Source organism: Schistocerca americana, chromosome 3 (assembly GCF_021461395.2).
Source record: "Schistocerca americana isolate TAMUIC-IGC-003095 chromosome 3, iqSchAmer2.1, whole genome shotgun sequence".
NCBI classification, from domain to species: Eukaryota; Metazoa; Arthropoda; class Insecta; order Orthoptera; family Acrididae; genus Schistocerca; species Schistocerca americana.
Window position 1 is genome coordinate 72692624 of NC_060121.1, and position 26652 is coordinate 72719275.

Sequence of the window (26652 nt, forward strand, 5' to 3'; positions counted from 1 at the left end):
AGAAGGTTTAAGGGATACAGTAAACCTGAAGTGAAGCATCGGAATCTAAAACTGGACTCACAGGAGAGGTTAAAGTCATAGAATGTTAGAGTGTCAGTCCTCTTGTACTTAATTCGGCATTGCGCCTTTTGTATGAAATTCGGATGCAGTTTCTGTGTTTCATCGTCAATAAGAAGGTCCAAGGTATACAGTAAACCTGAAGTGAAGCATCGGAATCTAAAACTGGACTCACAGGAGAGGTTCAAATCATAGAAAGTGCCAGTCCTCTTGTACTTCAGTAGGCATTGTGGCTTTTGTATTAAATTCGGATGCAATTTGTGTGTTTCATCGTCAATAAGAAGGTCCAAGGTATACAGTAAACCTGATTTGAAGCATCGTAATCTAAAACTGGACTCACAGGAGAGATTCAAATCATAGAAGGTTAGAGTGTCAGTCCTCTTGTACTGAAGTCGGCATTGTGCCTTTTGTATTAAATTCGGATGCAATTTCTGTCTTTCATCGTCAATAAGAAGGTCCATGGGATACAGTAAACCTAAAGTGAAGCATCGGAATCTAATACTGGTCTCGCATTAGAGGTCAAATCATAGATAATTAGGGGGTCAGTCCTCTAGTACTTAAGTCGGCATTGTGCCTTTTGTATTAAATTCGGATGGAATTTCTGTGTTTCATCGTCAATAAGAATGTCCAAGGGATACAGTAAACCTGAAGTAAAGCATCGAAATCTAAAGCTGGACTCAAAGGAGAAGTTCAAATCATAGAAAGTTAGAGTGACAGTCCTCTTGTACTTCAGTCGGCATTGTGCGTTTTGTATTAAATTCGGATGCAATTTCTGTGTTTCATCGTCAATAAGAAGGGCCAAGGTTTACAGTAAACCTGAAGTGAATCATCGGAATCTAAAACTGGACTAACAGGAGAGGTTCAAATCATAGAACGTTTGAAAGCCAGTCCTCTTGTACTTAAGTACGCATTGTGGCTTTTGTATTAAATTCGGATGCAATTTCTGAGTTTCATCGTCAATAAGAAGGTCCTAGGTATACACTAAACCTGAACTGAAGCATCGGAATCTAAAACTGGACTTACAGGAGAGGTTCAAATCATAGAAAGTTAGAAAGTCAGTCCTCTTGTACTCAAGTTGGCATTGTGCCTTTTGTATGAAATTCGGATGCAATATCTGTGTTTCATCGTCAATAAGAAGGGCAAAGGGATTTAGTAAACCTGAAGTGAAGCATCGGAAACTAAAACTGGACTCACAGGAGAGGGTCAAATCATAGAAAGTTAGAGCGTTAGTCCTCTTGTACTTAAGTCGGCATTGTGCCTTTTTTATTAAATTCGGATGCAATTTCGGTGTTTAATCGTCAATAAGAATGTCCAAGGGATACAGTAAACCTGAAGTAAAGCATCGGAATCTAAAGGTGGACTCACAGGAGAAGTTCAAATCATAGAAAGTTAGAGTGTCAGTCCTCTTGTACTTCAGTCGGCATTGTGCCTCTTGTATTAAATTTGGATGCAGTTTCTGTGTTTCATCGTCAATAAGAAGGTTTAAGGGATACAGTAAACCTGAAGTGAAGCATCGGAATCTAAAACTGGACTCACAGGAGAGGTTCAAATCATAGAAAGTGAAAGTGTCAGTCCTCTTGTACTTAAGTCGGCATTGTGCCTTTTGTTCTTAAATTCGGGTGCAATTTCTGTGTTTCATCATCTATAAGAAGGTCCAAGAGATACAGTAAACCTGAAGTGAAGCATCGGAATCCAAAACTGGACTCACAGGAGAGGTTCAAATCATAGAAAGTTAGAGTGTCAGTCCTCTTGTACTAAAGCCGGCATTGTGCCTTTTGTATTAAATTCAAATGCAATTTCTGTGTTACACCGTCAATAAGAAGGTCCAAGGGATACAGTAAACCTGAAGTGAAGCATCGGAATCTAAAACTGGACTCACAGGAGAGGTTCAAATCACAGAAAGTTATAGTGTCAGTCCTCTTGTACTTAAGTCGGCATTGTCCATTTTGTATTAAATTCGGAAGCTATTTCATTGTTTCATCGTCAATAAGAAAGTCCAAGGGATACAGTAAACCTGAAGTGAAGCATCGCAATCCAAAACTGGACTCACAGGAGAGGTTCAAATCATAGAATGTTAGAGTGTCAGTCCTCTTGTACTTAAGCCGGCATTGTGCCTTTTGTATTAAATTCGGATGCAATTTCTGTGTTTCACCGTCAATAAGAAGGTCCAAGGGATACAGTAAACCTGAAGTGAAGCATCGGAATCTAAAACCGGACTCACAGGAGAGGTTCAAATCATAGAAAGTTAGAGTGTCTGTCCTCTTGTTCTTAAGTCGGCATTGTGCATTTTTTATTAAATTCTGATGCAATTTATGAGTTTCATCGTCAATAAGAAGGTTTAAGGGATACAGTAAACCTGAAGTGAAGCATCGGAATCTAAAACTGGACTCACAGGAGAGGTTCAAATCATAGAAAGTTAGAGTGTCTGTCCTCTTTTACTTAAGTCAGCATTGTGCATTTTTTATTAAATTCTGATGCAATTTATGTGTTTCATCGTCAATAAGAAGGTTTAAGGGATACAGTAAACCTGAAGTGAAGCATCGGAATCTAAAACTGGACCCACAGGAGAGGTTCAAATCATAGAATGTTAATGTGTCAGTCCTCTTGTACTTAAGTCGGCATTGTGCCTTTTGTATTAAATTCGGATGCAATTTCTGTGTTTCATCTTCAATGAGAAGGGCTAAGGTATACAGTAAACCTGAAGTAAAGCATCGGAATCTAAAACTGGACTCACAGGAGAAGTTCAAATCATAGAAAGTTAGAGTGTCAGTCCTCTTGTACTTCAGTCGGCATTGTGCCTTTTGTATTAATTTTGGATGCAATTTCTGTGTTTCATCGTCAATAAGAAGGTTCAAGGGATACAGTAAACCTGAAGTGATGCATCGGAATCTAAAACTGGACTCACAGGAGAGGTTAAAGTCATAGAATGTTAGAGTGTCAGTCCTCTTGTACTTCACTCGGCATTGTGCCTTTTGTAATAAATTCGGATGCAATTTCTGTGTTTCTTCGTCAATAAGAAGGGCCAAGGTATACAGTAAACCTGAAGTGAAGCATCGGAATCTAAAACTGGACTCACAGGAGAGGTTCATATCATAGAAAGTTAGAAAGCCAGTCCTCTTGTACTTAAGTACGCATTGTGGCTTTTGTATTAAATTCGGATGCAATTTCTGTGTTTCATCGTCAATAAGAAGGTCCAAGGTATACACTAAACCTGAACTGAAGCATCTGAATCTAAAACTGGACTCACAGGAGAGGTTCAAATCATAGAAAGTTAGAAAGTCAGTCCTCTTGTACTTAAGTTGGCATTGTGCCTTTTGTATGAAATTCGGATGCAATATCTGTGTTTCATCGTCAATAAGAAGGTCAAAGGGATTCAGTAAACCTGAAGTGAAGCATCGGAATCTAAAACTGGACTCACAGGAGAGGTTCAAATCATAGAAAGTGAAAGTGTCAGTCCTCTTGTAGTTAAGTCGGCATTGTGCCTTTTGTATTAAATTCGGATGCAATTTCTGTGTTTCATCTTCAATGAGAAGGGCCAAGGTATACAGTAAACCTGAAGTGAAGCATCGGAATCCAAAACTGGACTCACAGGAGAGGTTCAAATCATAGAAAGTTAGAGTGTTAGTCCTCTTGTACTTAAGCCGGCATTATGCCTTTTGTATTAAATTCGGATGCAATTTCTGTGTTTCACCGTCAATAAGAAGGTCCAAGGGATACAGTAAACCTGAAGTGAAGCATCGGAATCTAAAACCGGACTCACAGGAGAGGTTCAAATCATAGAAAGTTAGAGTGTCTGTCCTCTTGTACTTAAGTCGGCATTGTGCATTTTTTATTAAATTCTGATGCAATTTATGTGTTTCATCGTCAATAAGAAGGTTTAAGGGATACAGTAAACCTGAAGTGAAGCATCGGAATCTAAAACTGGACTCACAGGAGAGGTTCCAATCATAGAAAGTTAGAGTGTCTGTCCTCTTGTACTTAAGTCGGCATTGTGCATTTTTTATTAAATTCTGATGCAATTTATGTGTTTCATCGTCAATAAGAAGGTTTAAGGGATACAGTAAACCTGAAGTGAAGCATCGGAATCTAAAACTGGACCCACAGGAGAGGTTCAAATCATAGAATGTTAAAGTGTCAGTCCTTTTGTACTTAAGTCGGCATTGTGCCTTTTGTATTAAATTCGGATGCAATTTCTGTGTTTCATCTTCAATGAGAAGGGCTAAGGTATACAGTAAACCTGAAGTAAAGCATCGGAATCTAAAGCTGGACTCACAGGAGAAGTTCAAATCATAGAAGGTTAGAGTGTCAGTCCTCTTGTACTTCAGTCGGCATTCTGCCTTTTGTATTAAATTTGGATGCAATTTCTGTGTTTCATCGTCAATAAGAAGCTTTAAGGGATACAGTAAACCTGAAGTGAAGCATCGGAATCTAAAACTGGACTCACAGGAGAGGTTAAAGTCATAGATTGTTAGAGTGTCAGTCCTTTTGTACTTAAGTCGGCATTGTGCCTTTAGTATTAAATTCGGATGCAATTTCTGTGTTTCATCGTCAATAAGAAGGTCCAAGGTATACAGTAAACCTGAAGTGAAGCATCGGAATCTAAAACTGGACTCACAGGAGAGGTTCAAATCATAGGAAGTGCCAGTCCTCTTGTACTTAAGTAGGCATTGTGGCTTTTGTATTAAATTCGGATGCAATTTGTGTGTTTCATCGTCAATAAGAAGGTCCAAGGTATACAGTAAACCTAATTTGAAGCATCGTAATCTAAAACTGGACTCACAGGAGAGCTTCAAATCATAGAAAGTTAGAGTGTCAGTCCTCTTGTACTTAAGTCGGCATTGTGCCTTTTGTATTAAATTCGGATGCAATTTCTGTCTTTCATCGTCAATAAGAAGGTCCATGGGATACAGTAAACCTAAAGTGAAGCATCGGAATCTAATACTGGACTCGCATTAGAGGTTCAAATCATAGATAATTAGGGGGTCAGTCCTCTAGTACTTAAGTCGGCATTGTGCCTTTTGTATTAAATTCGGATGGAATTTCTGTGTTTCATCGTCAATGAGAAGGTCCATGGTACAGAGTAAACCTGAAGTGAAGCATCGGAATCAAAAACTGGACTCAAAGGAGAGGTTCAAATCATAGAATGTTTGAGTGTCAGTCATCTTGTACTTAAGACGGCACTGTGCCTTTTGTATTAAATTCGGATGCAAACTCTGTGTTTCATCGTCAATAAGTAGGTCCAAGGGATACAGCAAACATGAAGTGAACCATCGGAATCTAAAACTGGACTCACAGGAGAGGTTCAAATCTTAGAAAGTTAGAGTGTCAGTCTTCTTGTACTTACGTCGGCATTGTGAATTTTGTATTAAATTGGGATGCAATTTTTGTGTTTCATCGTCGATAACAGGGTACAAAGGATACAGTAAAAATGAAGTGAAGCATCGGAATCTAAAACTGGACTTGCAGGAGAGGTTCAAATCATAGAAAATTAGAATGTCAGTCCTCTTGTACTTAAGTCGGCATTGTGCCTTTTGTATTAAATTCGGATGCAATTTCTGTGTTTCATCGTCAATAAGAAAGTCCAAGCGATACAGTAAACCAGAAGTGAAGCATCGGAATCTAAAACTGGACTCACAGGAGAGGTTCAAATCATAGAAAGTTAGAGTGTCAGTCCTCTTGTACCTAAGCCAGCATTGTGCACTTTGTATTAAATTCGGATGCAATTTCTGTGTTTCACAGTCTATAAGAAGGACCAAGAGATACAGTAAACCTGAAGTGAAGCATCGGAAACATTTACTGGACTTCCAGGAGCGGTTCAAATCATAGAAAGTTAGATTGTCAGTCCTCTTGTAATTACGTCGGCATTGTGCCTTTTGTATTAAATTCGGTTGCAATTTCTGTGTTTCATCGTCAATAAGAAGGTCCTAGGTATACAGTAAACCTGAAGTGAAGCATCGCAATATAAAACAGGACTCCCTGGAGAGGTTCAAATCACAGAAAGTTAGAGTGTCATTCGTCTTGTACTTATGTCGGCATTGTGCCTTTTGTATTAAATTCAGATGTAATTTCTGTGTTTCATCGTCAATAAGAAGGTCCCAGGGATTCAGCAAACCTGAAGTGAAGCATCAGAATCTAAAACTGGACTCACAGGAGAGGTTCAAATCATAGAAAGTTAGAAAGTCAGTCCTCTTGTACTTAAGTTGGCATTGTGCCTTTTGTATGATATTCGGATGCTATATCTGTGTTTCATCGTCAATAAGAAGGTCAAAGGGATTCAGTAAACCTGAAGTGAAGCATCGGAAACTAAAACTGGACTCACAGGAGAGGTTCAAATGATAGAAAGTTAGAGTGTTAGTCCTCTTGTACTTAAGTCGGCATTGTGCCTTTTGTATTAAATTCGGATGCAATTTCTGTGTTTCATCGTCAATACGAAGGTCCAAGGGATACAGTAATCCTGAAGTGAAGCATCGGAATATAAAACAGGACTCCCTGGAGAGGTTCAAATCACAGAAAGTTAGAGTGTCAGTCGTCTTGTACTTAAGTCGGCATTGTGCCTTTTGTATTAAATTCGGATGCAATTTCTGTGTTTCACCGTCAATAAGAAGGTCCAAGGGATACAGTAAACCTGAAGTGAAGCATCGGAATCTAAAACTGGACTCACATGAGAGGTTCAAATCACAGAAAATTATAGTGTCAGTCCTCTTGTACTTAAGTCGGCATTGTGCCTTTTGTATTAAATTCGGATGCAATTTCTGTGTTTCATCGTCAATAGGAAAGTCCAAGGGATACAGTAAACCTGAAGTGAAGCATCGGAATCTAAAACTGGACTCACAGGAGAGGTTCAAATCATAGAAAGTTAGAGTGTCTGTCCGCTTGTACTTAAGTCGGCATTGTGCATTTTTTATTAAATTCTGATGCAATTTATGTGTTTCATCGTCAATAAGAATGTCCAAGGGATACAGTAAACCTGAAGTAAAGCATCGGAATCTAAAGCTAGACTCACAGGAGAAGTTCAAATCATAGAAAGTTAGAGTGTCAGTCCTCTTGTACTTCAGTCGGCATTGTGCCTTTTGTATTAAATTTGGATGCAAATTCTGTGTTTCATCGTCAATAAGAAGGTTTAAAGGATACAGTAAACCTGAAGTGAAGCATCGGAATCTAAAACTGGACTCACAGGAGAGGTTAAAGTCATAGAATGTTAGAGTGTCAGTCCTCTTGTACTTAAGTCGGCATTGTGCCTTTTGTATCAAATTCGGATGCAATTTCTGTGTTTCATCGTCAATAAGAAGGTCCAAGGTATACAGTAAACCTGAAGTGAAGCATCGGAATCTAAAACTGGACTCACAGGAGAGGTTCAACTCATTGAAAGTGCCAGTCCTCTTGTACTTCAGAAGGCATTGTGGCTTTTGTATTAAGTTCGGATGCAATTTGTGTGTTTCATCGTCAATAAGAAGGTCCAAGGTATACAGTAAACCTGATTTGAAGCATCGTAATCTAAAACTGGACTCACAGGAGAGCTTCAAATCATAGAAAGTTAGAGTGTCAGTCCTCTTATACTTAAGTCGGCATTGTGCCTTTTGTATTAAATTCGGATGCGATTTCTGTATTTCATCGTCAATAAGAAGGTCCATGGGATACACTAAACCTAAAGTGAAGCATCGGAATCTAATACTGGACTCGCATTAGAAGCTCAAATCATAGATAATTAGGGGGTCAGTCCACTAGTACTTAAGTCGGCATTGTGCCTTTTGTATTAAATTCGGATGGAATTTCTGTGTTTCATCGTCAATGAGAAGGTCCATGGTACAGAGTAAACCTGAAGTGAAGCATCGGAATCTAAAACTGGACTCAAAGGAGAGATTCAAATCATAGAATCTTAGCGTGTCAGTCATCTTGTACTTAAGACGGCACTGTGTCTTTTGTATTAAATTCGGTTGCAATTTCTGTGTTTCATCGTCAATAAGAAGGTCCTAGGTATACACTAAACCTGAACTGAACCATCGGAATCTAAAACTGGACTCACAGGAGAGGTTCAAATCGTAGAAAGTTAGAAAGTCAGTCCTCTTGTACTTATGTTGGCATTGTGCCTTTTGTATGAAATTCGGATGCAATATCTGTGTTTCATCGTCAATAAGAAGGTCAAAGGGATTCAGTAAACCTGAAGTGAACCATCGGAAACTAAAACTGGACTCACAGGAGAGGTTCAAATCATAGAAAGTTAGAGTGTTAGTCCTCTTGTACTTAAGTCGGCATTGTGCGTTTTGTATTAAATTTGGATGCAATTTCTGTGTTTCATCGTCAATACGAAGGTCCACGGGATACAGTAATCCTGAAGTGAAGCATCGGAATCTGAAACTGAACTCACACGAGAGGTTCAACTCATAGAAAGTTAGAGTGTCAGTCCGCTTGTACTTAAGCCGGCATTGTGCCTTTTGTGTTAAATTCGGATGGAATTTCTGTGTTTCATCGTCAATAAGAAGGTCCAAGGGATTCAGTATACCTGAAGAGAAGCATCGGAAACTAAAATTGGACTCACAGGAGAAGTTCAAATCATAGAAAGTTAAAGTGTCAGACCTCTTGTACCACTGTAGGCATTGTGCCTTTTGTATTAAATTCAGATGCAATTTCTGTGTTTCATCGTCAATTCGAAGGTCCAAGGGATACAGTAAACCTGAAGTGAAGCATCGGAATCCAAAATTGGACTCACACAAGAGGTTCAAATCATAGAAAGTTAGATTGTCAGTCCTCTTGTAATTACGTCGGCATTGTGCCTTTTGTATTAAATTCGGTTGCAATTTCTGTGTTTCATCGTCAATAAGAAGTTCCTAGGTATACAGTAAACCTGAAGTGAAGCATCGGAATATAAAACAGGACTCCCTGGAGAGGTTCAAATCACAGGAAGTTAGAGTGTCAGTCGTCTTGTACTTATGTCGGCATTGTGCCTTTTGTATTAAATTCAGATGTAATTTCTGTGTTTCATCGTCAATAAGAAGGTCCAAGGGATTCAGTAAACCTGAAGAGAAGCATCGGAAACTAAAACTGGACTCACAGGAGAGGTACAAATCATAGAAAGTTAGAGTGTCAGTCCTCATGTACTTAAGTCGGCATTGTGCCTTTTGTATTAAATTCGGATGCAATTTCTGTGTTTCATCGTCAATACTTAGGTCCAAGGGATACAGTAAACCTGAAGTGAAGCATCGGAATCTAAAACTGGACTCACAGGAGAGGTTCAAATCATAGAAAGTTAGAAAGTCAGTCCTCTTGTACTTAAGTTGGCATTGTTCCTTTTGTATGAAATTCGGATGCTATATCTGTGTTTCATCGTCAATAAGAAGGTCAAAGGGATTCAGTAAACGTGAAGTGAAGCATCGGAAACTAAAACTGGACTCACAGGAGAGGTTCAAATGATAGAAAGTTAGAGTGTTAGTCCTCTTGTACTTAAGTCGGCATTGTGCCTATTGTATTAAATTCGGATGCAATTTCTGTGTTTCATCGTCAATACGAAGGTCCAAGGGATACAGTAATCCTGAAGTGAAGCATCGGAATATAAAACAGGTCTCCCTGGAGAGGTTCAAATCACAGAAGGTTATAGTGTCAGTCCGCATGTACTTAAGTCGGCATTGTGCCTTTTGTATTAAATTCGGATGCAATTTCTGTGTTTCATCGTCAATAAGAAAGTCCAAGGGATACAGTAAACCTGAAGTGAAGCATCGGAATCTAAAACTGGACTCACAGGAGAGGTTCAAATCATAGAAAGTTAGAGTGTCAGTCCTCTTGTACTTAAGCCGGCATTGTGCCTTTTGTATTAAATTCGGATGCAATTTCTGTGTTTCACCGTCAATAAAAAGGTCCAAGGGATACAGTAAACCTGAAGTGAAGCATCGCAATCTAAAACTGGACTCACAGGAGAGGTTCAAATCACTGAAAGTTATAGTGTCAGTCCTCTTGTACTTAAGTCGGCATTGTGCCTTTTGTATTAAATTCGGATGCAATTTCTGTGTTTCATCGTCAATAAGAAAGTCCAAGGGATACAGTAAACCTGAAGTGAAGCATCGGAATCCAAAACTGGACTCACAGGAGAGGTTCAAATCACAGGAAGTTGGAGTGTCAGTCCTCTTGTACTTATGCCGGCATTGTGCCTTGTGTATTAAGTTCGGATGCAATTTCTGTGTTTCACCGTCAATAAGAAGGTCCAAGGGATACAGTAAACCTGAAGTGAAGCATCGGAATCTAAAACAGGACTCACAGGAGAGGTTCAAATCATAGAAAGTTAGAGTGTCTGTCCTCTTGTACTTAAGTCGGCATTGTGCCTTTTGTATTAAATTTGGATGCAATTTCTGTGTTTCATCGTCAAATAGGAAGGTTTAAGGGATACAGTAAACCTGAAGTGAAGCATCGGAATCTAAAACTGGACTCACAGGAGAGGTTAAAGTCATAGAATGTTAGAGTGTCAGTCCTCTTGTACTTAAGTCGGCATTGTGCCTTTTGTATTAAATTCGGATGCAATTTCTGTGTTTCATCGTCAATAAGAAGGTCCAAGGTATACAGTAAACCTGAAGTGAAGCATCGGAATCTAAAACTGGACTCACAGGAGAGGTTCAAATCATAGAAAGTGCCAGTCCTCTTATACTTAAGTAGGCATTGTGGCTTTTGTATTAAATTCGGATGCAATTTGTGTGTTTCATCGTCAATAAGAAGGTCCAAGGTATACAGTAAACCTGATTTGAAGCATCGCAATCTAAAACTGGACTCACAGGAGAGCTTCAAATCATAGAAAGTTAGAGTGTCAGTCCTCTTGTACTTAAGTCGGCATTGTGCCTTTTGTATTAAATTCGGATGCAATTTCTGTCTTTCATCGTCAATAAGATGGTCCATGGGATACAGTAAACCTAAAGTGAAGCATCGGAATCTAATACTGGACTCGCATTAGAGGTTCAAATCATAGATAATTTGGGGGTCAGTCCTCTAGTACTTAAGTCGGCATTGTGCCTATTGTATTAAATTCGGATGGAATTTCTGTGTTTCATCGTCAATGAGAAGGTCCATGGTACAGAGTAAACCTGAAGTGAAGCATCGGAATCAAAAACTGGACTCAAAGGAGAGGTTCAAATCATAGAATGTTAGAGTGTCAGTCATCTTGTACTTAAGACGGCACTGTGCCTTTTGTATTACATTCGGATGCAAAATCTGTGTTTCATCGCCAATAAGTAGGTCCAAGGGATACAGTAAACATGAAGTGAACCATCGGAATCTAAAACTGGACTCACAGGAGAGGTTCAAATCTTAGAAAGTTAGAGTGTCAGTCTTCTTGTACTTACGTCGGCATTGTGAATTTTGTATTAAATTGGGATGCAATTTTTGTGTTTCATCGTCGATAAGAGGGTACAAAGGATACAGTAAAAATGAAGTGAAGCATCGGAATCTAAAACTGGACTTGCAGGAGAGGTTCAAATCATAGAAAGTTAGAGTGTCAGTCCTCTTGTACTTAAGTCGCCATTGTGCCTTTTGTATTAAATTCGGATGCAATTTCTGTGTTTCATCGTCAATAAGAAAGTCCAAGGGATACAGTAAACCAGAAGTGAAGCATCGGAATCTAAAACTGGACTCAAAGGAGAGGTTCAAATCATAGAAAGTTAGAGTGTCAGTCCTCTTGTACTTAAGCCAGCATTGTGCCTTTGCATTAAATTAGGATGCAATTTCTGTCTTTCATCGTCAATAAGGAGGTCCAAGGGATACAGTAAACCTGAAGTGAAGCATCGGATTCTAAAACTGGACTCACAGGAGAGGTTCAAATCATAGAAAGTTAGATTGTCAGTCCTCTTGTACTTACGTCGGCATTGCGCCTTTTGTATTAAATTCGGTTGCAATTTCTGTGTTTCATCGTCAATAAGAAGGTCCTAGGTATACAGTAAACCTCAAGTGAAGCATCGGAATATAAAACAGGACTCCCTGGAGAGGTTCAAATCTTAGAAAGTTAGAGTGTCAGTCGTCTTGTACTTATGTCGGCATTGTGCCTTTTGTATTAAATTCGGATGTAATTTCTGTGTTTCATCGTCAATAAGAAGGTCCAAGGGATTCAGTAAACCTGAAGAGAAGCATCGGAAACTAAAACTGGACTCACAGGAGAGGTTCAAATCATAGAAAGTTAGAGTGTAAGTCCTCATGTACTTTAGTCGGCATTGTGCCTTTTGTATTAAATTCGGATGCAGTTTCTGTGTTTCATCGTCATTACGAAGGTCCAAGGGATACAGTAAACCTGAAGTGAAGCATCGGAATCTAAAACTGGTCTCACAGAAGAGGTTCAAATCATAGAAAGTTAGAGTGTCAGTTTTCTTGTACTTAAGCCGGCATTGCGCCTTTTGTATTAAATTCGGATGCAATTTCTGTGTTTCATCGTCAATATGAATGTCCAAGGGATACAGCAAACGTGAAGTTAAGCATCGGAATCTAAAGCTGGACTCACAGGAGAAGTTCAAATCATAGATAGTTAGAGTGTCAGTTCTCTTGTACTTCAGTCGGCATTGTGCCTCTTGTATTAAATTTGGATGCAGTTTCTGTGTTTCATCGTCAATAAGAGGGTTTAAGGGATACAGTAAACCGGAAGTGAAGCATCGGAATCTAAAACTGGACTCACAGGAGAGGTTCAAATCATAGAATGTTAGAGTGTCAGTCCTCTTGTACTTGAGTCGGCATTGTGCGTTTTGTATTAAATTCGGATGCAATTTCTGTGTTTCATCGTCTATAAGAAGGTCCAAGAGATACAGTAAACCTGAAGTGAAGCATCGGAATCATTTACTGGACATCCAGGAGCGGTTCAAATCATAGAAAGTTAGATTGTCAGTCCTCTTGTACTTACGTCGGCATTGTGCCTTTTGTATTAAATTCGGTTGCAATTTCTGTGTTTCATCGTCAATAAGAAGGTCCTAGGTATACAGTAAACCTGAAGTGAAGCATCGGAATATAAAACAGGACTCCCTGGAGAGGTTCAAATCACAGAAAGTTAGAGTGTCAGTCGTCTTGTACTTATGTCGGCATTGTGCCTTTTGTATTAAATTCGGATGTAATTTCTGTGTTTCATCGTCAATAAGAAGGTCCAAGGGATTCAGTAAACCTGAAGAGAAGCATCGGAAACTAAAACCGGACTCACGGGAGAGGTTCAAATCTTAGAAAGTTAGAGTGTCAGTCCTCATGTACTTAAGTCGGCATTGTGCCTTTTGTATTAAATTCGGATGCAATTTCTGTGTTTCATCGTCAATACGAAGGTCCAAGGGATACAGTAAACCTGAAGTGAAGCATCGGAATCTAAAACTGGACTCACAGAAGAGGTTCAAATCATAGAAAGTTAGAGTGTCAGTCCTCTTGTACTTAAGCCGGCATTGTGCCTTTTGCATTAAATTCGGATGCAATTTCTGTGTTTCATCGTCAATAAGAATGTCTAAGGGATACAGTAAACCTGAAGTTAAGAATCGGAATCTAAAGCTGGACTCACAGGAGAAGTTCAAATCGTAGATAGTTAGAGTGTCAGTCCTCTTGTACTTCATTTGGCATTGTGCCTCTTGTATTAAATTTGGATGCAGTTTCTGTGTTTCATCGTCAATAAGAGGGTTTAAGGGATACAGTAAACCGGAAGTGAAGCTTCGGAATCTAAAAGTGGACTCACAGGAGAGGTTCAAATCATAGAATGTTAGAGTGTCAGTCCTCTTGTACTTGAGTCGGCATTGTGCGTTTTGTATTAAATTCGGATGCAATTTCTGTGTTTCATCGTCAATAAGAAGGACCAAGGTACACAGTAAACCTGAAGTGAAGCATCGGAATCTAAAACTGGACTCACAGGAGAGGTTCAAATCATAGAATGTGCCAGTCCTCTTGTACTTAAGTAGGCATTGTGGCTTTTGTATTAAATTCGGATGCAATTTGTGTGTTTCATCGTCAATAAGAAGGTCGAAGGTATACAGTAAACCTGAATTGAAGCATCGTAATCTAAAACTGGACTCACAGGAGAGCTTCAAATCATAGAAAGTTAGAGTGTCAGTCCTCATGTACTTAAGTCGGCATTGTGCCTTTTGTATTAAATTCGGATGCAATTTCTGTCTTTCATCGTCAATAAGAAGGTCCATGGGATACAGTAAACCTAAAGTGAACCATCGGAATCTAATACTGGACTCGCATTAGAGGTTCAAATCATAGATAATTAGGGGGTCAGTCCTCTTGTACTTAAGTTGGCATTGTGCATTTTGTATTAAATTCGGACGCAATTTCTGTGCTTCATCGTCAATGAGAAGGTCCATGGTACAGAGTAAACCTGAAGTGAAGCATCGGAATCTAAAAACGGACTCAAAGGAGAGGTTCAAATCATAGAATGTTAGAGTGTCAGTAATCTTGTACTTAAGACGGCGCTGTGCCTTTTGTATTAAATTCGGATGCAAACTCTGTGTTTCATCGTCAATAAGTAGGTCCAAGGGATACAGTAAACATGAAGTGAACCATCGGAATCTAAAACTGGACTCACAGGAGAGGTTCAAATCTTAGAAATTTAGAGTGTCAGTCTTCTTGTACTTACGTCAGCATTGTGCATTTTGTATTAAATTGGGATGCAATTTTTGTGTTTCATCGTCGATAAGAGGGTACAAAGGATACAGTAAAAATGAAGTGAAGCATCGGAATCTAAAACTGGACTTGCAGGAGAGGTTCAAATCATAGAAAATTAGAGTGTCAGTCCTCTTGTACTTAAGTCGGCACTGTGCCTTTTGTATTAAATTCGGATGCAATTTCTGTGTTTCATCGTCAATAAGAAAGTCCAAGGGATACAGTAAACCAGAAGTGAAGCATCGGAATCTAAAACTGGACTCACAGGAGAGGTTCAAGTCATAGAAAGTTAGAGTGTCAGTCCACTTGTACTTAAGCCGGCATTGTGCCTTTTGTATTAAATTCGGATGCAATTTCTGTCTTTCATCGTCAATAAGGAGGTCCAAGGGATACAGTAAACCTGAAGTGAAGCATCGGAATCTAAAACTGGACTCACAGGAGAGGTTCAAATCATAGAAAATTAGAGTGTCAGTCCTCTTGTACTTAAGTCGGCATTGTGCCTTTTGTACTACATTCGGATGCAATTTCTGTGTTTCATCGCCTATAAGAAGGTCCAAGAGATACAGTAAACCTGAAGTGAAGCATCGGAATCATTAACTGGACTTCCAGGAGCGGTTCAAATCATAGAAAGTTAGATTGTCAGTCCACTTGTACTTACGTCGGCATTGTGCCTTTTGTATTAAATTGGGTTGCAATTTCTGTGTCTCATCGTCAATAAGAAGGTCCTAGGTATACAGTAATCCTGAAGTGAAGCATCGGAATATAAAACAGGACTCCCTGGAGAGGTTCAAATCACAGAAAGTTATGGTGTCAGTCGTCTTGTACTTATGTCGGCATTGTGCCTTTTGTATTAAATTCGGATGTAATTTCTGTGTTTCATCGTCAATAAGAAGGTCCAAGGGGTACAGTAAACCTGAAGTTAAGCATCGGAATCTAAAGCTGGACTCACAGGAGAAGTTCATATCATAGATAGTTAGAGTGTCAGTCCTCTTGTACTCCAGTCGGCATTGTGCCTCTTGTATTAAATTTGGATGCAGTTTCTGTGTTTCATCGTCAATAAGAAGGTTTAAGGGATACAGTAAACCTGAAGTGAAGCATCGGAATCTAAAACTGGACTCACAGAAGAGGTTCAAATCATAGAATGTTAGAGTGTCAGTCCTCTTGTACTTGAGTCGGCATTGTGCGTTTTGTATTAAATTCGGAAGCAATTTCTGTGTTTCATCGTCAATAAGAAGGTCCAAGGTATACAGTAAACCTGAAGTGAAGCACGGAATCTAAAACTGGACTCACAGGAGAGGTTCAAATCATAGAAAGTGCCAGTCCTCTTGTACTTAAGTAGGCATTGTGGCTTTTGTATTAAATTCGGATGCAACGTGTGTGTTTCATCGTCAATAAGAAGGTCCAAGGTATACAGTAAGCCTGAATTGAAGCATCGTAATCTAAAACTGGACTCACAGGAGAGCTTCAAATCATAGAAAGTTAGAGTGTCAGTCCTCTTGTACTTAAGTCGGCATTGTGCCTTTTGTATTAAATTCGGATGCAATTTCTGTCTTTCATCGTCAATAAGAAGGTCCATGGGATACAGTAAACCTAAAGTGAAGCATCGGAATCTAATACTGGACTCGCATTAGAGGTTCAAATCATAGATAATTAGGGGGTCAGTCCTCTTGTACTTAAGTCGGCATTGTGCCTTTTGTATTAAATTCGGATGCAATTTCTGTGTTTCATCGTCAATGAGAAGGTCCATGGTACAGAGTAAACCTGAAGTGAAGCATCGGAATCTAAAGCTGGTCTCAAAGGAGAGGTTCAAATCATAGAATGTTAGAGTGTCAGTCATCTTGTACTTAAGACGGCGCTGTGCCTTTTGTATTAAATTCGGATGCAAACTCTGTGTTTCATCGTCAATAAGTAGGTCCAAGGGATACAGTAAACATGAAGTGAACCATCGGAATCTAAAACTGGACTCACAGGAGAGGTTCAAATCTTAGAAAGTTAGAGTGTCAGTCTTCTTGTACTTACGTCAGCATTGTGAATTTTGTATTAAATTGGGATGCAATTTTTGTGTTTCATCGTCGATAAGAGGGTACAAAGGATACAGTAAAAATGAAGTGAAGTATCGGAATCTAAAACTGGACTTGCAGGAGAGGTTCAAATCATAGAAAATTAGAGTGTCAGGCCTCTTGTACTGAAGTCGGCATTGTGCCTTTTGTATTAAATTCGGATGCATTTTCTGTGTTTCATCGTCAATAAGAAAGTCCAAGGGATACAGTAAACCAGAAGTGAAGCATCGGAATCTAAAACTGGACTCACAGGAGAGGTTCAAATCATAGAAAGTTAGAGTGTCAGTCCTCTTGTACTTAAGCCGGCATTGTGCCTTTTGTATTAAATTCGGATGCAATTTCTGTCTTTCATCGTCAATAAGGAGGTCCAAGGGATACAGTAAACCTGAAGTGAAGCATCGGAATCTAAAACTGGACTCACAGGAGAGGTTCAAATCATAGAAAATTAGAGTGTCAGTCCTCTTGTACTTAAGTCGGCATTGTGCCTTTTGTATTAAATTCGGATGCAATTTCTGTGTTTCATCGTCTATAAGAAGGTCCAAGAGATACAGTAAACCTGAAGTGAGGCATCGGAATCATTAACTGGACTTCCAGGAGCGGTTCAAATCATAGAAAGTTAGATTGTCAGTCCTCTTGTACTTACGTCGGCATTGTGCCTTTTGTATTAAATTCGGTTGCAATTTCTGCGTTTCATCGTCAATAAGAAGGTCCTAGGTATACAGTCAACCTGAAGTGAAGCATCGGAATATAAAACAGGACTCCCTGGAGAGGTACAAATCATAGAAAGTTAGAGTGTCAGTCCTCTTGTACTTAAGCCGGCATTGTGCCTTTTGTATTAAATTCGGATGCAATTTCTGTGTTTCATCGTCAATAAGAATGTCCAAGGGATACAGTAAACCTGAAGTAAAGCATCGGAATCTAAAGCTGGACTCACAGGAGGAATTCAAATCATAGAAAGTTAGAGTGTCAGTCCTCATGTACTTCAGTCGGCATTGTGCCTCTTGTATTAAATTTGGATGCAGTTTCTGTGTTTCATCGTCAATAAGTAGGTTTAAGGGATACAGTTAACCTGAAGTGAAGCATCGGAATCTAAAACTAGACTCACAGGAGAGGTTCAAATCATAGAATTTTAACTGTCAGTCCTCTTGTACTTAAGTCGGCATTGTGCCTTTTGTATTAAATTCGGATGCAATTTCTGTGTTTCATCGACAATAGGAAGGTCCAAGGGATACAGTAAACCTTAAGTGAAGCATCGGGATGTAAAACTGGACTCACAGGAGAGGTTCCAATCATAGTAAGTTATAGTGTCAGTCCTCTTGTACTTGAGTCGGCATTGTGCGTTTTGTATTAAATTCGGATGCAATTTCTGTGTTTCATCGTCTATAAGAAGGACCAAGAGATACAGTAAACCTGAAGTGAAGCATCGGAATCATTTACTGGACATCCAGGAGCGGTTCAAATCATGGAAAGTTAGATTGTCAGTCCTCTTGTACTTACGTCGGCATTGTGCCTTTTGTATTAAATTCGGTTGCAATTTCTGTGTTTCATCGTCAATAAGAAGGTCCTAGGTATACAGTAAACCTGAAGTGAAGCATCGGAATATAAAACAGGACTCCCTGGAGAGGTTCAAATCACAGAAAGTTAGAGTGTCAGTCGTCTTGTACTTATGTCGGCATTGTGCCTTTTGTATTAAATTCGGATGTAATTTCTGTGTTTCATCGTCAATAAGAAGGTCCAAGGGATTCAGTAAACCTGAAGAGAAGCATCGGAAACTAAAACTGGACTCACGGGAGAGGTTCCAATCATAGAAAGTTAGAGTGTCAGTCCTCATGTACTTAAGTCGGCATTGTGCCTTTTGTATTAAATTCGGATGCATTTTTTGTGTTTCATCGTCAATACGAAGGTCCAAGGGATACAGTAAACCTGAAGTGAAGCATCGGAATCTAAAACTGGACTCACAGAAGAGGTTCAAATCATAGAAAGTTAGAGTGTCAGTCCTCTTGTACTTAAGCCGGCATTGTGAATTTTGTATTAAATTCGGATGCAATTTCTGTGTTTCATCGTCAATAAAAATGTCTAAGGGGTTCAGTAAACCTGAAGTTAAGAATCGGAATCTAAAGCTGGACTCACAGGAGAAGTTCAAATCATAGATAGTTAGAGTGTCAGTCCTCTTGTACTTCAGTTGGCATTGTGCCTCTTGTATTAAATTTGGATGCAGTTTCTGTGTTTCATCGTCAATAAGAGGGTTTAAGGGATACAGTTAACCTGAAGTGAAGCATCGGAATCTAAAACTAGACTCACAGGAGAGGTTCAAATCATAGAATTTTAACTGTCAGTCCTCTTGTACTTAAGTCGGCATTGTGCCTTTTGTATTAAATTCGGATGCAATTTCTGTGTTTCATCGACAATAAGAAGGTCCAAGGGATACAGTAAACCTTAAGTGAAGCATCGGGATGTAAAACTGGACTCACAGGAGAGGTTCCAATCATAGTAAGTTATAGTGTCAGTCCTCTTGTACTTGAGTCGGCATTGTGCGTTTTGTATTAAATTCGGATGCAATTTCTGTGTTTCATCGTCTATAAGAAGGACCAAGAGATACAGTAAACCTGAAGTGAAGCATCGGAATCATTTACTGGACATCCAGGAGCGGTTCAAATCATGGAAAGTTAGATTGTCAGTCCTCTTGTACTTACGTCGGCATTGTGCCTTTTGTATTAAATTCGGTTGCAATTTCTGTGTTTCATCGTCAATAAGAAGGTCCTAGGTATACAGTAAACCTGAAGTGAAGCATCGGAATATAAAACAGGACTCCCTGGAGAGGTTCAAATCACAGAAAGTTAGAGTGTCAGTCGTCTTGTACTTATGTCGGCATTGTGCCTTTTGTATTAAATTCGGATGCAATTTCTGTGTTTCATCGTCAATACGAATGCCCAAGGGATACAGTAAACCTGAAGTGAAGCATCGGAATCTAAAACTGGACTCACAGAAGAGGTTCAAATCATAGAAAGTTAGAGTGTCAGTCCTCTTGTACTTAAGCCGGCATTGTGAATTTTGTATTAAATTCGGATGCAATTTCTGTGTTTCATCGTCAATAAGAATGTCTAAGGGGTTCAGTAAACCTGAAGTTAAGAATCGGAATCTAAAGCTGGACTGACAGGAGAAGTTCAAATCATAGATAGTTAGAGTGTCAGTCCTCTTGTACTTCAGTTGGCATTGTGCCTCTTGTATTAAATTTGGATGCAGTTTCTGTGTTTCATCGTCAATAAGAGGGTTTAAGGGATACAGTAAACCGGAAGTGAAGCTTCGGAATCTCAAACTGGACTCACAGGAGAGGTTCAAATCATAGAATGTTAGAGTGTCAGTCCTCTTGTACTTGAGTCGGCATTGTGCGTTTTGTATTACATTCGGATGCAATTTCTGTGTTTCATCGTCAATAAGAAGGTCCAAGGTATACAGTAAACCTGAAGTGAAGCATCTGAATCTAAAACTGGACTCACAGGAGAGGTTCAAATCATAGAATGTGCCAGTCCTCTTGTACTTAAGTAGGCATTGTGGCTTTTATATTAAATTCGGATGCAATTTGTGTGTTTCATCGTCAATAAGAAGGTCCAAGGTATACAGTAAACCTGAATTGAAGCATCGTAATCTAAAACTGGACTCACAGGAGAGCTTCAAATCATAGAAAGTTAGAGTGTCCGTCCTCTTGTACTTAAGTCGGCATTGTGCCTTTTGTATTAAATTCGGATGCAATTTCTGTGTTTCATCGTCAATAAGAAGGTCTATGGGATACAGTAAACCTAAAGTGAAGCATCGGAATCTAATACTGGACTCGCATTAGAGGTTCAAATCATAGATAATTAGGGGGTCAGTCCTCTTGTACTTAAGTCGGCATTGTGCATTTTGTATTAAATTCGGATGCAATTTCTGTGTTTCATCGTCAATGAGAAGGTCCATGGTACAGAGTAAACCTGAAGTGAAGCATCGGAATCTAAAAATGGACTCAAAGGAGAGGTTCAAATCATAGAATGTTAGAGTGTCAGTAATCTTGTACTTAAGACGTTGCTGTGCCTTTTGTATTAAATTCGGATGCAAACTCTGTGTTTCATCGTCAATAAGTAGGTCCAAGGGATACAGTAAACATGAAGTGAACCATCGGAATCTAAAACTGGACTCACAGGAGAGGTTCAAATCTTAGAAATTTAGAGTGTCAGTCTTCTTGTACTTACGTCAGCATTGTGAATTTTGTATTAAATTGGGATGCAATTTTTGTGTTTCATCGTCGATAAGAGGGTACAAAGGATACAGTAAAAATGAAGTGAAGCATCGGAATCTAAAACTGGACTTGCAGGAGAGGTTCAAATCATAGAAAATTAGAGTGTCAGTCCTCTTGTAGTTAAGTCGGCATAGTGCCTTTTGTAGTAAATTCGGATGCATTTTCTGTGTTTCATCGTCAATAAGAAAGTACAAGGGATACAGTAAACCAGAAGTGAAGCATCGGAATCTAAAACTGGACTCACAGGAGAGGTTCAAATCATAGAAAGTTAGAGTGTCAGTCCTCTTGTACTTAAGCCGGCATTGTGCCTTCTGTATTAAATTCGGATGCAATTTCTGTCTTTCATCGTCAATAAGGAGGTCCAAGGGATACAGTAAACCTGAAGTGAAGCATCGGAATCTAAAACTGGACTCACAGGAGAGGTTCAAATCATAGAAAATTAGAGTGTCAGTCCTCTTGTACTTAAGTCGGCATTGTGCGTTTTGTATTAAATTCGGATGCAATTTCTGTGTTTCATCGTCTATAAGAAGGTCCATGAGATACAGTAAACCTGAAGTGAGGCATCGGAATCATTAACTGGACTTCCAGGAGCGGTTCAAATCATAGAAAGTTAGATTGTCAGTCCTCTTGTACTTACGTCGGCATTGTGCCTTTTGTATTAAATTCGGTTGCAATTTCTGCGTTTCATCGTCAATAAGAAGGTCCTAGGTATACAGTCAACCTGAAGTGAAGCATCGGAATATAAAACAGGACTCCCTGGAGAGGTTCAAATCACAGAATGTTAGAGTGTTAGTCGTCTTGTACTTATGTCGGCATTGCGACTTTTGTATTAAATTCGGATGTAACTTCTGTGTTTCATCGTCAATAAGAAGGTCCAAGGGATTCAGTAAACCTGAAGAGAAGCATCGGAAACTAAAACTGGACTCACAGGAGAGGTTCAAATCACAGAAAGTTAGAGTGTCAGTCCTAATGTACTTAAGTCGGCATTGTGCCTTTTGTATTAAATTCGGATGCAATTTCTGTGTTTCATCGTCAATAAGAAGGGCCAAGGTATACAGTAAACCTGAAGTGACGCATCGGAATCTAAAACTGGACTCACAGGAGAGGTTCAAATCATAGAAAGTTAGAGTGCCAGTCCTCTTGTACTTAAGTAGGCATTGTGGCTTTTGTATTTAATTCGGATGCAATTTCTGTGTTTCATCGTCAATAAGAAAGTCTAAGGTACACAGTAAACCTGAAGTGAAGCATCGGAATCTAAAACTGGACTCACAGGAGAGGTTCAAACCATAGAAAGTTAGCGTGTCAGTCCTCTTGTACTTAAGCCGGCATTGTGCCTTTTGTATTAAATTCGGATGCAATTTCTGTGTTTCATCGACAATAAGAAGGTCCAAGGGATACAGTAAACCTTAAGTGAAGCATCGGAATGTAAAACTGGACTCACAGGAGAGGTTCCAATCATAGTAAGTTATAGTGTCAGTCCTCTTGTACTTAAGTCGGCATTGTGCCTTTTGTTTTTAAATTCGGATGCAATTTCTGTGTTTCATCGTCTATAAGAAGGTCAAAGAGATACAGTATACCTGAAGTGAAGCATCGGAATCCAAAACTGGACTCACAGGAGAGGTTCAAATCATAGAAATTTAGAGTGTCAGTCCTCTTGTACTTAAGCCGGCATTGTGCCTTTTTTATTAAATCCGGATGCAATTTCAGTGTTTCATCGTCAATAAGAAGGTCCAAGGGATACAGTAAACCTGAAGTGAAGCATCGGAATCTAAAACTGGACTCACAGGAGAGGTTCAGATCATAGAAAGTTATAGTGTCAGTCCTCTTGTACTTAAGTCGGCATTGTGAATTTTGAATTAAATTCGGATGCAATTTCTGTGTTTCATCGTCAATAAGAATGTCCAAGGGATACAGTTAACCTGAAGTGGAGCATCGGAATCTACAACTGGACTCACAGGAGAGGTTCAAAACATAGAAAGTTAGAGTTTCAGTCCTCTTGTACTTAGGTCGGCATTGTGCCTTTTGTATTAAATTCGGATGCAATTTCTGTCTTTCATCGTCAATAAGAAGGTCCATGGGATACAGTAAACCTAAAGTGAAGCATCGGAATCTAATACTGGACTCGCATTAGAGCTTCAAATCATAGATAGTTAGGGGGTCATTCCTCTTGTACTTAAGTCGGCATTGTGCCTTTTGTATTAAATTCGAATGGAATTTCTGTGTTTCATCGTCAATAAGAAGGTCCAAGGTATACAGTAAACCTGAATTGAAGCATCGGAATCAAAAACTGGACTCACAGGAGAGGTTCAAATCATAGAAAGTGCCAGTCCTCTTGTACTTAAGTAGGCATTGTGGCTTTTGTATTAAATTCGGATGCAATTGGTGTGTTTCATCGTCGATAAGAAGGTCCAAGGTATACAGTAAACCTGAATTGAAGCATCGTAATCTAAAACTGGACTCACAAGAGAGCTTCAAATCATAGTAAGTTATAGTGTCAGTCCTCTTGTACTTATGTCGGCATTGTGCCTCTTGTATTAAATTTGGATGCAGTTTCTGTGTTTCATCGTCAATAAGAAGGTCCAAGGTATACAGTAAACCTGAAGTGAAGCATCGGAATCTAAAACTGGACTCACAGGAGAGGTTCAAATCATAGAAAGTGCCAGTCCTCTTGTACTTAAGTAGGCATTGTGGCTTTTGTATTTAATTCGGATGCAATTTGTGTGTTTCACCGTCAATAAGAAGGTCCACGGTATACAGTAAACCTGAATTGAAGCATCGTAATCTAAAACTGGACTCACAGGAGAGCTTCAAATCATAGAAAGTTAGAGTGTCAGTCCTCTTGTACTTAAGTCGGCATTGTGCCTTTTGTACTAAATTCGGATGCAATTTCTGTCTTTCATCGTCAATAAGAAGGTCCATGGGATACAGTAAACCTAAAGTGAAGCATCGGAATCTAATACTGGACTCGCATTAGTGGTTCAAATCATAGATAATTAGGGGGTCAGTCCTCTTGTACTTAAGTCGGCATTGTGTCTTTTGTATTAAATTCGGATGCAATTTCTGTGTTTCATCGTCAATGAGAAGGTCCATGGTACAGAGTAAACCTGAAGTGAAGCATCGGAATCTAAAACTGGACTCAAAGGAGAGGTTCAAATCATAGAATGTTAGAGTGTCAGTCATCTTGTACTTAAGACGGCGCTGTTCCTTTTGTATTAAATTCGGATGCAAACTCTGTGTTTCATCGTCAATAAGTAGGTCCAAGGGATACAGTAAACATGAAGTGAACCATCGGAATCTAAAGCTGGACTCACAGGAGAGGTTCAAATCTTAGAAAGTTAGAGTGTCAGTCTTCTTGTACTTACGTCAGCATTGTGAATTTTGTATTAAATTGGGATGCAATTTTTGTGTTTCATCGTCGATAAGAGGGTACAAGGGATACAGTAAAAATGAAGTGAAGCAGCGGAATCTAAAACTGGACTTGCAGGAGAGGTTCAAATCATAGAAAATTAGAGTGTCAGTCCTCTTGTACTTAAGTCGGCATTGTGCCTTTTGTATTAAATTCGGATGCAATTTCTGTGTTTAATCGTCAATAAGAAAGTCCAAGGGATACTGTAAACCAGAAGTGAAGCATCGGAATCTAAAACTGAACTCACAGGAGAGGTTCAAATCATAGAACGTTAGAGTGTTAGTCCTCTTGTACTTAAGCCGGCATTGTGCCTTTTGTATTAAATTCGGATGCAATTTCTGTCTTTCATCGTCAATAAGGAGGTCCAAGGGATACAGTAAACCTGAAGTGAAGCATCGGAATCTAAAACTGGACTCACAGGAGAGGTTCAAAACATAGAAAATTAGAGTGTCAGTCCTCTTGTACTTAAGTCGGCATTGTGCCTTTTGTATTAAATTCGGATGCAATTTCTGTGTTTCATCGTCTATAAGAAGCTCCAAGAGATACAGTAAACCTGAAGCGAAGCATCGGAATCATTAACTGGACTTCCAGGAGCGGTTCAAATCATAAAAAGTTAGATTGTCAGTCCTCTTGTACTTACGTCGGCATTGTGCCTTTTGTATTAAATTCGGTTGCAATTTCTGTGTTTCATCGTCAATAAGAAGGTCCTAGGTATACAGTAAACCTGAAGTGAAGCATCGGAATATAAAACAGGACTCCCTGGAGAGGTTCAAATCACAGAATGTTAGAGTGTCAGTCGTCTTGTACTTATGTCGGCATTGTGACTTTTGTATTAAATTCGGATGTAATTTCTGTGTTTCATCGTCAATAAGAAATTCCAAGGGATTCAGTAAACCTGAAGAGAAGCATCGAAAACTAAAACTGGACTCACAGGAGAGGTTCAAATCACAGAAAGTTAGAGTGTCAGTCCTCATGTACTTAAGTCGGCATTTGCCTTTTGTATTAAATTCGGATGCAATTTCTGTGTTTCATCGTCAATACGAAGGTCCAAGGGATACAGTAAACCTGAAGTGAAGCATCGGAATCTAAAACTGGACTCACAGAAGAGGTTCAAATCATGGAAAGTTAGAGTGTCAGTCCTCTTGTACTTAAGCCGGCAATGTGCCTTTTGTATTAAATTCTGATGCAATTTCTGTGTTTCGTCGTCAATAAGAATGTCCAAGGGATACAGTAAACCTGAAGTAAAGCATCGGATTCTAAAGCTGGACTCACAGGAGAAATTCAAATCATAGAAAGTTAGAGTGTCAGTCCTCTTGTACTTCAGACGGCATTCTGCCTCTTGTATTAAATTTGGATGCAGTTTCTGTGTTTCATCGTCAATAAGTAGGTTTAAGGGATACAGTTAACCTGAAGTGAAGCATCGGAATCTAAAACTAGACTCACAGGAGAGGTTCAAATCATGGAATGTTAAAGTGTCAGTCCTCTTGTACTTAAGTCGGCATTGTGCCTTTTGTATTACATTCGGATGCAATTTCTGTGTTTCATCGTCAATAAGACGGGCCAAGGTATACAGTAAACCTGAAGTGACGCATCGGAATCTAAAACTGGACTCACAGGAGAGGTTCAAATCATAGAAAGTTAGAGTGCCAGTCCTCTTGTACTTAAGTAGGCATTGTGGCTTTTGTATTTAATTCGGATGCAATTTCTGTGTTTCATCGTCAATAAGAAGGTCCAAGGTACACAGTAAACCTGAAGTGAAGCATCGGAATCTAAAACTGGACTCACAGGAGAGGTTCAAACCATAAAAAGTTAGAGTGTCAGTCCACTTGTACTTAAGCCGGCATTGTGCCTTTTGTATTAAATTCGGATGCAATTTCTGTGTTTCATCGACAATAAGAAGGTCCAAGGGTTACAGTAAACCTTAAGTGAAGCATCGGAATGTAAAACAGGACTCACAGGAGAGGTTCAAATCATAGTAAGTTATAGTGTCAGTCCTCTTGTACTTGAGTCGGCATTGTGCCTTTTGTTTTTTAATTCGGATGCAATTTCTGTGTTTCATCGACTATAAGAAGGTCAAAGAGATACAGTATACCTGAAGTGAAGCATCGGAATCCAAAACTGGACTCACAGGAGAGGTTCAAATCATAGAAATTTAGAGTGTCAGTCCTCTTGTACTTAAGAGGGCATTGTGCCTTTTGTATTAAATTCGGATGCAATTTCAGTGTTTCATCGTCAATAAGAAGGTCCAATGGATACAGTAAACCTGAAGT